Consider the following 16,126-nt stretch of genomic DNA (forward strand, 5'->3'; position numbering starts at 1 on the left):
ATGGAGTACTACTCAGCTATTAAAAAGGATGAATTTATGAAATTCCTAGCCAAATGGATGGACCTGGAGGGCATCATCCTGAGTGAGGTAACACATTCACAAAGGAACTCACACAATATGTACTCACTGATAAGTGGATATTAGCCCAAAACCTAGGATAACCAAGATATAAGATACAATTTGCTAAACACATGAAACTCAAGAAAAATGAAGACTGAAGTGTGGACACTATGCCCCTCCTTAGAAGTGGGAACAAAACATCCTTGGAAGGAGTTACAGAGACAAAGTTTGGAGCTGAGATGAAAGGATGGTCCATGTAGAGACTTCCATATCCAGGGATCCACCCCATAATCAGCATCCAAACGCTGACACCATTGCATACACTAGCAAGATTTTATCGAAAGGACCCAGATGTAGCTGTCTCTTGTGAGACTATGCCGGGGCCTAGCAAACACAGAAGTGGATGCTCACAGTCAGCTAATGGATGGATCACAGGGCTCCCAATGGAGGAGCTAGAGAAAGTAGCCAAGGAGCTAAAGGGATCTGCAACCCTATAGGCGGAACAACATTATGAACTAACCAGTACCCCGGAGCTCTTGACTCTAGCTGCATATGTATCAAAAGATGGCCTAGTCGGCCATCACTGGAAAGAGAGGCCCACTGGACACGCAAACTTTATATGCCCCAGTACAGGAGAACGCCAGGGCCAAAAAGGGGGAGTGGGTGGGTAGGGGATTGGGGGTGGGTGGGTATGGGGGACTTTTGGTATAGCATTGGAAATGTAAATGGGCTAAATACCTAATAAAAAATGGAAAAAAGGAAATGTAAATGAGCTAAATACCTAATAAAAAATGGAAAAAAAAACAAAAAACAAAAACAAAAAAAAAAAAAAACAAAAAACAAAAAAAAAAAAGAAAAAGCAAGAAAGTAATCCTTCAACAAAACTAAAAGAAGACAGCCGCAAGAACAGAACCCCAAATGTAACATCAAAAATAACAAGAAGCCATAATTGCTTTTCCTTAATATCTCTCAATATCAACAGACTCAATTCTCCTAATAAAAAGACAGACTAACAGACTGGCTATGTAATAGGACCCAACATTTTGCTGGATACAGGAAACTCACTTCAGGGAAAAAGACAGACACTCCCTTAGAGTAAAAGGTTGGAAAACAATTTTCCAAGCAAATGTTCTGAAGAAACAAGCTGGAGTTGTCATTCTAATATCGGATAAAATTGGCTTCCATCCCAAATTTATCAAAAAAGACAAGGATAGGCACTTCATACTCATCAAAGTTAAAATCTTCCAAGATGAATTCTCAATTCTGAATATCTATACTCCAAATGCAAGGACATCCACATTCATTAAGGAAATTTTAGTAAAGCTCAAAGCACACATTGCACCTCACACAATAATAGTGGGAGACTTCAACACCCCACTCTCATCATTAGACAAAACCTGTAAACAGAGACACATTGAAACTAACAGAAGTTATGAAACAAATGGATTTAACAGATATCTACAGAACATTTTATCGTAAAACAAAAGGATATTCCTTCTTCTCAACACCTCATGGTACAATCTCCAAAAGTGACCATATAATTGGTCACAAAACCGGCCTCAAGATAAAAAAATAAAAAAACATAATAAAATGATCCCATATATCCTATCTGATCACCAAGGACTAAGGCTGATCTTCAATAACAACATAACTAATAGAAAGTCAACATTCCCATGGAAGCTGAAGAACACTCTACTCAATGATAACTTGGTCAAAGAAGAAATAAAGAAAGAGATTAAAGGCTTTTTAGAGTTTAATGAAAATGAAGCCACAACACACCCAGAAATATGGAAAACAATGAAAGCATTCCTAACAGGGAAACTAATAGCTCTGAATGCCTCCAGAAAGAAACTAGAGAAAAAATATATTAGCAGCTTGACAGCACACCTGAAAGCTCTAGAACAAAAGGAATCAAATTCACCCAAGAGGAGTAGAAGGCAGGAAATAATCAAACTCAGGGCTGAAATCAACCAAGTGGAAACAAAAAAGAACTATACAAAGAATCAACCAAACCAGGAGCTGGTTCTTTGAGAAAATCAACAAGATAGAAAAACCCTTAGCCAGGCTAACTAGAAGGCACAGGGACGGTATCATAACGAACAAAAACAGAAATGAAAAAATGAGACATAACAACAGACCCTGAGGAAATCCAAAATATCATTAGATCCTACTACAAAAGCCTATACTCAAAAAAAAAAAACAAAAAAAAAAACTGGAAAACCTAGATGAAATGGACGATTTCCTAGACAGTTAAAAGATACCAAAGATAAATCATGATCTGATTAATGATCTAAACAGTCCCATTTCCCCTAAAGATATAGAATCAGTCATTAATAATCTCCCAACCTAAAAAGCCCAGGACCAGATGGATTTAGTGCATAGTTCTATCAGACCTTCAAAGAAGACCTAATTCTAATTCCCCTCAAAATATTTCATAAAATAGGGACGGAAAGTACTCTGACCGATTCATTCTATGAAGCCACAATTACTCTATACCTAAACCACATAAACAAAGAAAGAGACTTCAGAACAATTTCCCTTATGAATGAATATTGATGCAAAACTAATCAACAAAATCCTAACAAACTGGATCAAGAACATGTTAAAACGTTCATCTATCAAGATCAAGTAGGCTTCATCCCAAGGATGCAGGGATATCCACTATATAAACAAACTCAAAGACAAAAACCACATGATCATCTCATTAGATGCTGAGAAAGTGTTTGACAAAATCCAACACCCAATTCATAATAAAAGTCTTGGAATGATCAAGATTTCAAGGCCCATGCCTAAATATAATAAAAGCAATATACAGCAAACCAGTAACCAACATCAATCTAAATGGAGAGAAACTTGAAGCAATCTCACTAAAATCAGGGACTAGACAAAGCTGCCCACTTTCTTCCTACATAGTCATTATAGTACTTGAAGTCCTAGCCAGAGCAATCTGACAGCAAATGTTGATCAGGGGAATACAAATTGGAAAGGAAGAAGTCAAAATATCAACATTTGCTGATGATATGATAGTATATATAAGTGACCATAAAAAAATCCACCAGAGAACGCCTAAACCTAATAAACAGTTTCAGTGTAGTAGCTGGATATAAATTTAACTCAGGGGAATCAGTAGCCTTTCTGTACACAAAGGATAAACTGGCTGATATAGAAATTAGGGAACAACACCCTTCACAATAGTCACAAATAATATAAAATACCTTGGCGCGACTCTAACTAAGAAAGTGAAAGATCTGTATGACAAGAACTTCAAGCCTCTGAAGAAAGAAATTGAAGATCTCAGAAGATGGAAAGATCTCTTATGCTCATGGATTGGCAGGATTATTATAGTAAAAATGGCTATCTTGGCAAAAGCAATCTACAGATTCAATGCAATCCCCATCAAAATTCCAACTCAACTTTTCACTGAGATACAAAGGGCAATTTGCAAATTCATCTGGAATAACAAAAAACCTAGGATAGCAAAATCTCTCCTCAAAAATAAAAGAACTTCTGGGGTAATCACCCTGCCTGACATCAAGCTGTACTACAGAGTAATTGTGGTAAAAACCACATGGTACTGGTACAGCGACAGACTGGCAGATCAGTGTAATAGAATTGAAGACCCAGAAATGAACCCACACACATATGATCTCTTGATCTTTAGCAACATAGCTAAAACCATCCAACGGAAAAAGACAGCATTTTCAAGAGATGGTGTTGGCTTAACTGGCAGTTATCATGTAGAAGAATGCAAATTGATCCATTCTTATCTCTTTGTACAAAGCTCAAGACTAAGAGGATCAAGGAACTCCACATAAAGCCAGAGACACTGAAATTTATAGAGGAAAATGTGGGAGAAACCCCTAGAAGGCATGGGCACAGGAGAAATTTTCCTAAACAGAAGAGCAATGGCCTGTGCTCTAAGATCAAGAATCGACAAATGGGAACTCATAAAATTGCAAAGCTTCTGTAGGGCAAAAGATACTGTCAATAAGACAAAAAAGGCAACTAACAGATTGGGAAAAGATTTTTACCAATCTTAAATCTGATAGGGGACTAATATCCAATATATACAAAGAGATCAAGAAGTTGAACTCCAGAAATTCAAATAAGCTCATTAAAAAATGGGGTACAAAGCTTAACAAAGAATTCTCAACCAAGTAATACCAAAGGGCTAAGAAACACTTGAAGAAAAAATATTCAACATCCTTAATCATCAGGGAAATGCAAATCAAAACAAACCTGAGATTCCACCTCACACCAATCATAATGGCTAAGATAAAAAATTCAGGTGCCAGACCATGCTGGCGAGGATGTGAGAAAGAGGAACACTCCTCCATTGCTGGTGGGATTGCACGCATGTACAACCACTCTGAAAATCAGTCTGGCAGTTTCTCAGAAAACTGGACATAGTACTACTGGTAAATCCAGCAATACCACTCCTGGGCATATACCCAGAAGAAGTTCCAACTAGTAATAAGGACACATGCTCCACTATGTTCAAAGCAGCCCTATTTATAATAGCCAGAACCTGGAAAGAACCCAGATGCCCCTCAACATAGGAATAGATACAGAAAATGTGGTACATTTACACAATGGAGTACCTCTCAGCTATTAAAAACAATGAATTTATGAAATTCTTGGGCAACTGGATGTATCTGGAGGATATCATCCTCAGTGAGGCAACCCAATCACAAAAGAAGTTACTTTACATGCACTCACTGGTAAGTGGATATTTTCCCAGAAACCTAGAATAACCAAGATACAACTTCCAAAACAGAAGAAAATCAAGAAGGAAGAACAATTCATGGATATTTCATTCCTCCCTAGAATAGAGAGTAAAGTATCCATTGAAGGAATTGCAGAGACAACGTTTAGAGCTAAGATGAAAGGATTGACCATCCAGAGACTGCCCCACCTGGGGGTCCATCCCATAATCAGCCACCAAATGAAGACACTATTGCATATGCCAGCAAGATTTTGCTGAAAGGACTCTGATATAGCTGTCTCCTGTGAGGCTTTGCCAGTGCCTGGCAAATACAGAAGTGGATGCTCACAGTCATCTATAGGATGGAACACAGGGCCCCCAATATAGGAACTAGAGAACATACCCAAGAGCTGAAGGGGTCTGCAAGCCTATAGGTAGAACAACAATATGAACTAATCAGTACCCCCAGAACTCCTGTCTCTAGCTGTATATGTAGCAGAATATGGCCTAGTTGGCCATAATTGGGAAGAGAGGACACTTGGTTTAGCAAACTTTATATGCTCTAGTACAGGGGAAACCCAGGGCCAAGAAGTGGGAGTGAGTGTGTAGGAGAGCAGGGCGGGGAGTGGGTATAGGGAACTTTTGGGATAGCCTTAGAAATGTAAATGAAGAAAATATCCAAAAAAAAAAAAGAAGAAAAGAAAAAAATCGAGAATCCCCAAATGGGACCTCATAAAATTTCAAAGCTTCTATAAGAAAAAAATATACTACCAAGAAGACAAAAAAGGCCTCTAACAGATTGGGAAAGCATCTTTACCAATCCTAAATCTGGGATAGGTTCTCATATCCAATATATACAAGGAACTCAAGCAGTGGAACTCCAGAGGAATCAAATAACCCCAGTAAAAAATGTGGCCCATACCTAAACAAGGAATTCTCAACGGAAGAATACCAAATCACTGAGAATCACCTGAAAAAAGTTCAACATCCTTAATCATCAGGGAAATGCAAATCAAAACAACCCTGAGATTCAACCTCACACAAATCAGAATGGCTAAGATCAAAAATTCAGTTGATAGCAGATGCTGGCGAGGATGTGGAGAAAGAGGAACACTCCTCCATTTCTGCAAACTTGTACAACCACTCTGGAAATCAGTGTGGCAGTTCCTCAGACAATTGGGCATAGTTCTATCAGAAGATCCAGCAATACCTCTCCTGGGAACATACCCAGAAGATGTTCCAAGTGGCAATAAGAACACATGCTCCACTATATTCATAGAAATGTTATTTGTAATAGCCAGAAGCTGGAAAGAACCCAGATGTCCCTCCACAGAGGAATGGATACAGAAAATGTGATACATTTACACACTGGAGTAGTACTCAGCTATTAAGAACAATGAATTTATAAAATTCTTAGGCAAATGAATGGATCTGGAGGATAACACCGTGAGTGAGACAACCCAATCACAAAAGAACTCACATGATATGCACTCACTGTTAAGTTCTTATTAGCCCAGAAACTTAGAATACCCAATATATAATTTGCAAAACACATGAAACTCAAGATGAAGGAAGACCAAAGTATGGATACTTTGCCACTCTTTAGAATGGGGAACAAAATACCCATGGAAAGTGTTAGAGAGATAAAGTTTGGAGCTGACATGGAAGGAAGGACCATCAGAGTCTGCCCCACCTGAGGATCTATACCATAATCAGCTACCAAACACAGACACTATTTGCGTATGCCAGCAAGATTTTGCTGACATGACCCTGATATAGGTGAGGTTATGCTAGTACCTGGCAAATATAGAAGTGGATGCTTAGATTCATCTACTAGATGGAACACAGGGCCCTTAGTGGAGGAGATAGAGAAAGTACCCAAGGAGCTGAAGGGGTCTGTAACCCTATTGGAGGAACCACAATATGAACTAACCAGTACCCTCTGAGCTTGTGTCTCTAACTGCATATGTAGCAGAAGATGGCCTAGTAGGCCATCATTGGGAGGAGAGGTCATTGGTCTTGCAAAGATTATATGCCCCAGTACAGGGGAATGCTAGGGCCAGGAAGTGGGAGTGGGTGCGTTGGAGAGCAGGACAGAGGAAGGGTATAGGGGACTTTCTGGATAGCATTTGAAATATAAATGAAAAAATATCAAATAAAAATTTTGTTAAAAAGCAAACAAAAGATTAGAAGGTAGACATAATCAAATCAGGTTTGAAATCAATTATGTTTAAGAAAGAGCACAACAGAAAGAATCAATGAAACTAAGAGTTTATTTAGAAAATCAGTAATATCAACAAATCTTTATCCAAAATAACTAACAGTCAAAGAGTACATCCAAATGAAATAAATCGAACAGACACTGAGAAAATCCAGATAACCATAAGAATATATTTGAAAAACCTGGACTCCAACAAATTGGAAATATCAAAAGAATTAGACAATTATTCTATATATATATACCACATGTGTTGATAACATTTTCAAGACAGTGAGAGTGAAATTGAAGAAGATATCAGAATATGATAAGATCTGCTATATTCATGGATTAATAAAAATAGCAAACTAAAAATTACTATCCCGCCAAAGCAATCTACAGATTCAGTGTAATTCCCATCAAAATTCCAACACAAAATTTTCACAGATGATGGAAGGACAAATCGCATCATCAATTGGAAGCACCAAAATTTCAATAGAGCTAAAACAATCCCAAACAACAAAAGAACTGCTGGAAGTATCCCTATCCCTGCTTTCAATTTATAATACAGAGGAAGTATTTCTTGCATGCTGAAGACATATGGATTCTGTTTTAGAATCTAGAATAATAAAAGCAAAATTATATTGACACAAAACCAGACAGATTTATTGAACATGAAACATAATTGTAGACATAGAGAAATCGTTACAATTATGGGCACCTTCTTTTTGATAAAGAAGTCAGAAATACACACTGCAAAAAGGACAACTTTGGCAAATGGTGCTGGTCACAGGAATGCAAATAGATCCACTTAGCATCCTGCACCCCAAAAAAGAAACCCACAAGAAAATCAAAGACCTAAACATAAAACCAGAGACACTGGTGTGATAGAAGAAAAAGTGGTGAATAGCATTGAACTCATTGGCACGGAAGACTTTCTAAGCAGAACACCTTTAGGCCAGGAAGTGAGACTTAAAAAAAAAAAAAAACTAATAAATGGTACCTCATGAAACAAAAGGGCTTGTGTAAAGCAAAGGACACTATCGCTCCATCAAGAAGGCAGCTTACAGAATTGGAAAATATTTTCACCAACTCCACATCTGATAAAGGACTAATATGCAAACTATAAAAAGAACTGAAGATGTCAAGAAAAACAAATCATCCATCTTCAAAATTTGATGTTGATCTAAATAGAATTCTCCAATGAGGAAACTCAAATAGTTGAGAAACACTTAAAGAAATGTTCAACATTCTTAGCCATCTGGGAAATGCAAATGAGAACTACTTTGAGATTTCATTTTACACCTGTCAGAATGGCTAAGATCAACAACGCAAGGGACAGCTCATCCTGGGGATACAGTAAGGGGCACATCCATCAATGGTGGGAGTGAAACTTACACAGGTACTATGAAATTCTGTGTGATAGTTTTGCTGGAAAATGGGAAAAGATCTACCCAAAATTGAGGTTTGCCACTCTTGGGCACATAGCCAAAGGATACTTCATCCTACCCAAGAGATATTTCCTCAACTGTGCTCACTGCTGCTCTGTTCACAAGAGCCAGAAACCAGAAACAACCTAGATTCCCCTAAAGAGAACATGGATAAAGACTGTCTAGTCTGTTTCCTCCCACTAGCACAGGTTTCTAGCAGCTCCTCTCTTGAAGGTTCACACTGACCACCAGTTCTCCCTGGATGATGATTTAACAGCCTTCCTTGTTAACAATGGTTCTGGTCTGGGAAATGCCTGGTTTGCTGGTTATGATGCTCCAGGGCCATCTACCCCTCCATTATGGGGTTGCCCTAGGCACCAGGGCATCACGGTGGGTAAGAGACAGAAGGCCACCTTTGTGGATACTGAGGCCCATTGCAAGAGAGGCATCCTGATGCTGAAGTACCCCCATTGGTCATGACATTGTCACAAACTGTTCCAATATGGAGAAGATCTGGCACCAAACATTCTACAACAAACTGCATGTGGTCCTCCAAAGGAACACTGTGCTGCTCACCATTCCCCCTAGAGCCCTAAGGCCAAATGTGAAAAGATGACCCACATCATTTTTGAGACTTATAAAACCACAACCATGTAAGTAGCCATCCAGTCTGTGCTGTTCCTCTAGGCCTCTGGTCATACCACTGCGATTTTGATGGAGCCCAGAGATGGGGTCACACAGAATGTGCACATCTATGAGATAATGTGCATATCTCTGCTCTCCTTGTGCCATCCCGTGTCTGGACCTAGCTGGCCTGTACCTGACAGACTACTACATGAAGTTCATGACCACATGTGGCTATAGTTCACCAAAAAGCTGGGAGGGAAATCATGCCTAATATCAGAGAGAAGCTGTGCTATGTTGCCTTAGACTTCCAGCAAGAGATGGCCACTGATGCGTACTCTTCCTCAGCAGACAAGAGCTATAAGCATCCAGGTCATCACTATTGTCAATAAGCAGTTCTGCTGCCCTTAGGCTTTTGTTTAGCCTTCCTTCTTGGGTAATGGAATCCTGTGGCAACCACGAAACAACATTTAATTCCATCATGAAGTGTGACATTGACATTCTGTACATATATAAATGATTTCTATAATCTCCCTAACCTTTCTAGACTCCTGCCCACTTCTACAAACCTTTTAATCCCCCTAGTTCTGTTTCAGACATTGGTTTTGTTTGTTTGTGTTTGAGAATCCTAGTTTTTAACTAGGATTATCAGTATGACCATGAGCTCAAAACTCTTTCTTGGAGGCCAGATGCAGGACACTGGATCTGGATCACTGGATGTATGGAAGATAACGATTCTCTCTCCCTCAGAACCCACCAATATTTCACCAAATGAGGGAAAAGTTGAAAGGGTCCTTCCCTGGCCCATTATTTACTGTGGGGAGGTTTTAGTCATGGGTAGACTTTACATATACTCACAGGTGTTGGGAAGTCGTGACTGCACTGGTGGTCCTGTAGTGAAGAAAACAGATTCCATAGCCATCCTCTTTATGGTCCAGTTTTTATATATTTTCTGCTCCTTTTTTTTTTCCTCTGAGGATCCATGAGGGTTCATGCCTAAACAAGATAGTAATACCATTCAGCCATCTCTTATTATCGTGCTTTGAGCAGTTATGCATATTATTCCTCACTGTAGTTTATTGCGAAAAGGGCTTCTCTGAATGAATCTTGAAGTAGAATTTCCCCTAGATATAAACATAGATACTTAGAAGGGAGCTTGACACCTTGAGACTTTACATAAACAACAGGAATAAATTCTCCCCTAGGGCCAAAGGCATTTTCTATCCTCCTGTGGAACTGGCCTCAAATCTAATCACAGATACACTGGCTATCCCTATAACAGTGATGTCACTATTGTGTAGCTGGACACATCTTTCTTGGCAGATTGGTATTGTACATCATAAGGTTCATATCTGGGTAACTCTGTTGATGCCATTACTCTGCCAGCATCCTGAATAGCACAATCCAGAACTATGAAAGCTAACTAGATGGAAGGAAGTTTTCATTTACATGCCAGCTCAATTTCTCTATATTTTACAACCACGATGTGGTTTGTCTTTTGTAGCAGGGTCTTATCATATATTCATGGTAGGCAAACAGAAAGAGTGTGAAGAACCTGTATTATTTTCAAGATTTCTGGGAACTTCCTGAACATACCTGGCATTGGGATTTTTTTTTTTCGCTTGATTTTCAGCAGCAGTATTATGTAGACATACAGGCCATCTACCAGCTAAATATGTGTCTTTTGAGACTTTATCAATTTTATTATAAACAGTAAGTTTCCATGTTGATTTTCAAGTATATCCTTAGCTTTGTTTATCCCCTCATCCCACCAGCTTTTCTACCCTATCTCTACTTAAATTTTCCTCATAGGTTGAATATTCATATTAGTGATTGTACAAGTAATGGGCTTATGAGAGGACAAACACTTTCAAAACTTAAGCATTTCTGGGAATCTATTAGAGAAAAAAAGAATCAATATAATAATCTATCAAAAGGAGGTGGCCCTTGAGTGGGGTAAAACGCTCATGTTGCAACTGCAAGCCAATACTGATACTGACAATGTCAGGGTCATACTTCCTAGTAACATTTATTGTGGTAAAACCTTCACTCTTCTCACAGATTATTCTTGTGATATCATCTAGGCATGACTAAAAGCAAACAAATTAAGGAATGTGACTTTTTATTACCCTTGAAACTATTATGAACTTAAGATTTCTGATTTCTTTGGAAAGTCGGTACATTATATGGTGATTCTCTGGGAGAGAAAGGTTAAATGATGTTTTGCTAAGGCAGACACTGGTGAAAGGATGCTTTGATACTGAAGATGCACATGAAAGAAGGTTTGGCTGAGGCCAACACATGGGTGACAGGATGATTTGCTGAAGTAGACACAATTGAGAGGATGTTTTACAGAGGTAGATACAGATTAGAAGATGTTTTGTTAAGACAGACTTGTGAGAGGAGAGGTGGTGTTAAGAAAGAATATAACTATGACCTCACAGACACTTGGAGGAGTGTCTTGCATTGGTTCACCTTGCTCTGCCTCCATAGACTTTGCTGGCCAGGCTCTGGGAATGGATTGCCAGCACAGAGGAATAAAAAGAAATATTTAAACATTAGACTTGGCTTCTTACAGATTGCAATTTATTAACAGTAAGGAGTCCATATAAAGTTAATATGTAAATGCAAATCAGTAAAACAAAACCATAAAACACGCATACATATGCAAGTTAAACAAATAACTAGATTTATAAGGAACTTTTAGAAATATATATATATATATATATGTATATATATATATATATATATATAGGCAAAGCATACACAGAAATTGTTGATATAGGCATAGAACTACTTGCATGAAATACTTCTCATTAATCCTAATCAAAAGAGGCTAACAATAAAATTAGCAATAACAATGTTTACTGTTTATATTGGCAAAAGCAGTTAGTAAGTTATTATCTTAAATACTACAGACATTTGAGTGCTCATAGTCAAGGGCCAAGGGTTGGAATATGTACAATCTTAAACACACATCAGGATGAATTTGGCCTGGTTGTTCTCTTTAAGGAAAAGAAAATTCAGCTGGCAAGGTTGAAAAACTAGGTGAACTAGGTTCTCCAGTTTGATGGAGGTCATCTTCAGCAAAATAGTGTGGCCCATTTAGAAATAGTGGGAGAAGGGAGAGGTGAGGGGAAAGGAGGGGCAGAATGGGAAAAGGAAAGGAAGAAGGAATTTAGGAATAATGGAAGGGAGGGAGGAAGGGAGATGGGAGGATGGTGGGGCAAATGTGCAAGGGAGGAAGGGGAAGGAGGAGGGAGAGGGAGGGGTTGCTATCAGGAGGCGGGGCTTGTGCTCAGGCAACACACATGTGGACAATGAAGAATGCCCTGCCTTCTCTGTGACGTCAGAATCTGTAGTAGAGAAACACAGAGAAGTCTAGGCAGGACTGGCAGACTACAGCAATGCCTCAACCAAGAAGCCTCTGCGAGAGCTTGTTCTAGGAATTTTCATCAATGGGGCTTTTAGTCAGCAGGGTCTTGAGTTGCAGGGATTCCAGTCTGTTAGAGCCACAGCCAGAAGCCATAGCCTGAGCCAGCTACATTCCTGGCAGTCGCAAGCGAAAAAGAAACAGTTTGGAGGAGTTGGCAACAAGTTCTAATGTTCATGGACCTCAAAACCAGGGAATGTATCCACATCAAGTTCTCAACTACATCTACTGGAAAAGGGTTAAGATCTCATCTAATGATGCTTATCAAAACTTATTTTTGGACGGGCATGATAGCAACATTAAAATCCGTGCTCTGGGAAGAACATGGTGTTTACACAAAGTATTTTTATGTCAGTCAGGCTACTTTGCTAACATTCTCAAAGGTACTTGGAGAGAATCACACCATGGTGTTATAAATCTGATCATTAAGAATGAGGATATTGATACCCGATCTCTGCATTTTGTGTTTGGTGCTTTGTACACGGATGCGGATTTGTCAATAACACCTCTGGAAGTTCCTCAAGTTTTGGCAGCAGCATGCCTGCTTCGGGTGGATCGAGTAATTCAGCAGTGTGAAGGAATCATGAAAGAAACTATCAACAGGAACACTGTGTGCTCCTATTATTTGGCAGCAGAAACCTATAGATTAAAAGCTGTAAACATGAGATGCTTTGAATGGCTTCTTTGCAATTTGATGGTACATCCAAGTGTGGCACTTTACAAGGAAGTAGATTTGAAGTTGATGTATCTTCTAGCACTGTCTTCTGACTTACTAGTCATGCAAAAGGAGATTGATGTATATACCACACTAAAAATATGGATGTTCCTTTATCTTAATCCATGCTGGAACGGAACCATGAAACAGCTTTTACAACACGCAAACAACTGGCTTTCCACCCACATGGCATATGTTGATAACATCAGTTTTCTTGAAAGTGAAGAAGGACTAATATTTCAACCCGTGTTTAAAAAGCTGAGATTTCAGCACATCATCTGTGACTTGACTTCCACAACTATTCTTGAACAAGATCGACTAATAACTATGGCATGGTTGTCACCCATTTACAAACAACAGTGGTTGACTTTGCTGCGAACACAAGAATATGGGGTAATTGGACCACAAGTTATCAATGAACAAGAACTTGAAGAATGCACCATGAGGTGTGGTACAATGATCCCCAAGGATGGAAGATATACTTGGAAGTGGTCATTTGGACGACTTGGCTTTCCTTTACGTGTGACCTTTACCAGGCAGTGTGTAATTTTAAGGCAACGGTGTCAGAGGTGTGATGGTTCTGCTTGCCACAACCATATCCGAAATGTCATATTCAGAATAACTTTGGTGTGTTTTGATTCCAACAAATGAGTAACTTTCAGAAAGACAACAGGTTATAAAATCCTCACCTTTGAATATAAGGAGGAGCAAATTGTAATGAAATTGGATAGTGATGTTCTAACCTTCCCTATGTGTATATTCTGCAATTTCCTTTTTGTCAACCTAGGAAATGCAGAAAACAAGTAATCTTATCAATTATTAGACTGTAAGCATTTTACAAGTATTGAATGGTTCATTTAATATGAAGGCTGTGTAATGACTACAGTGAAGAAGACCAAAAACAAATTCAATATTCCTTGGAGTCTAGTACCACCAGAAGTGACTGCTTCCCTCCATCACCTTATTTCCATGTATTTCTGAAGAAAACCTTTACTTCCAACAAAGTATTTGTCAAATCAAATAAACCTAATCTTCTGATTTAAATTTACCATCGAGATCCAAGCTTGGAATGGAAATAAGAGACTATATTTGCAAGGTAAAACATCTCAATCAATTTGTTAAGTAGATTTGGCCCTAGCTAAAATTGAGACAAAATAAAATCATGCCATTGTTGAAACTGTTGTGAACCAATGCATTCATTATGACATTATTATAAGACGTAAATCATTGGTTAAAAGGGAATATTTGAGATTACTCTCTGTGTGGGCTTTCAAATAACTAAATAATGTCGTTTGTGTTCGGGAAATATTTACTGCTGACTATGTCAAACAAACTATATATGCACACATACAGACATTTATCTTATACTTAAATTTCATCCCCTATCCTGGATAAGCAAGGGAATTATATATGCAATATATTTACATAGAACTATATATACTTATGTAATATATTTATGTATTGATGTAAGGGTAAATACCAAGAATCCAATTTTTGAAAGGGATAAACAAGATAGGAAATGGAAAATAGGACTTCATGATACCTATCATTTGCTATCAAGGTATGAGCTGTATCATAGTATACTGATCAATTTCTCTGCCTTAATTTCTTTTACTGTTGCAGTGATTTTATGTTTTTAAAAAGACCTTATTAAATCATCTTAGGGGCAACAGTTTCAATTATCTCAGACTTTGAGTCTCTAGGCTTCCGCGGCAGGAGGTTGAAGAAACTGGTCACATCACACCTACAGTAGAAAGAGATCACCTTAATGCAAGTACATCAATAACTTTCTCCGTTGTGTAGAGTTCAAGATTAGAGTCAAGGAATAGTGCCACCCCAGATAGGTAGGTCTTCCCAAGTCACTTTATGCAATCAAGATAACCTCCAACAAGCATTCCCAGAGCCTGGACTCTCACATGATTGTAGATGCTGTCACAATTATTCCTCTTGTCAACATGATACAGGAACACACCACTTTTAAGCCATAACCTAACAACCTTTGGTCTTCATAGGTTCACAACCATGGCATGGTACAAAATTCACTGTATCCAACTTTGAAAGTCCCATAAATAGTTCCCTTGTTCAATGTGGCTGGTTCTGTGCCAATGCCATGATGATTTTACTACTATAGCTTTGTAGTCTAATTTGAACTGGGAGTCCCCAGCAGTTCCTTTTTAATTCAGGATCATTTTAGCTATCCTGAGTTTTCATTTTATTTTCTAGATGAAGCTGAGAGTTGTCCTTTAAAGGTGTTTACCTTATTTCTCTTGGTTACTAGGCCTCATGTGCTCATGATGCCTCCTAAGTTGACTAGGCTTCACCTATGTCTACTAGTACTCACATGTACACCATGGCTCATATGGATATTCCAGTTACCCACCATTACTGGGCCTCCCATGCATGCCAGGTACTGAAAAATCCTTTCAGTCCTTCCAGGCTAAGGAAGCTAGAAACGTTTACCACATCTCCAGTGTTTACCAACCCTCTCAAACTCACCCAGCCACCAGGGTACTAGGATCCACCTGATTACAAAGCCTTCCATACTCTCCAGGCCTCCCTTGGTTAATGGCACTCACTTGCTTGCCAGGCCTCACATGATTACTAGGACTCACTTGGCTACTAGGCCTCAAGTGGTTTCTAGGTTTTTCATGGTTTTGAGAGCTTCCATGTATACTAAGCTGCTCATACTAACCAGGCTTCCCCTGTACACCTGGCCTAACCTGCCATCCAAGACTCTATTAGTTACTGGATCTCCAATGCTTCCTGTGCATTTTATGCTTGCTTACCAGGCCTCTCACATTTACATAATTCACATCCTTACTAGTCCTTCCAAGATTTTCAGGTCTTTCTTTGTTACTAGGTCTTCCATAGTTAGTAGTACATCCCGTTCTTGCTCAGCTAATCATGCTGTCCATGCCTCCTAAGCTTCCCAGGCCTCCATGGCATTCAATTTTGCCAAATA

The 16,126-nt window shown here is 38.8% G+C and overlaps 1 pseudogene across 1 annotated transcript; it reads left to right on the plus strand.

The window, feature by feature from the left end:
- The first annotated feature begins 12,376 nt into the window (after positions 1 to 12,376).
- Gm14367 lies at positions 12,377 to 14,374 on the plus strand (annotated as a pseudogene). Its single transcript, XR_386864.2, has one exon. The product of XR_386864.2 is annotated as a predicted gene 14367 (transcript).
- Positions 14,375 to 16,126: the final 1,752 nt, after the last annotated feature.

The sequence above is a fragment of the Mus musculus genome, chromosome X (assembly GCF_000001635.26).
Source record: "Mus musculus strain C57BL/6J chromosome X, GRCm38.p6 C57BL/6J".
Classification (NCBI taxonomy): domain Eukaryota; kingdom Metazoa; phylum Chordata; class Mammalia; order Rodentia; family Muridae; genus Mus; species Mus musculus.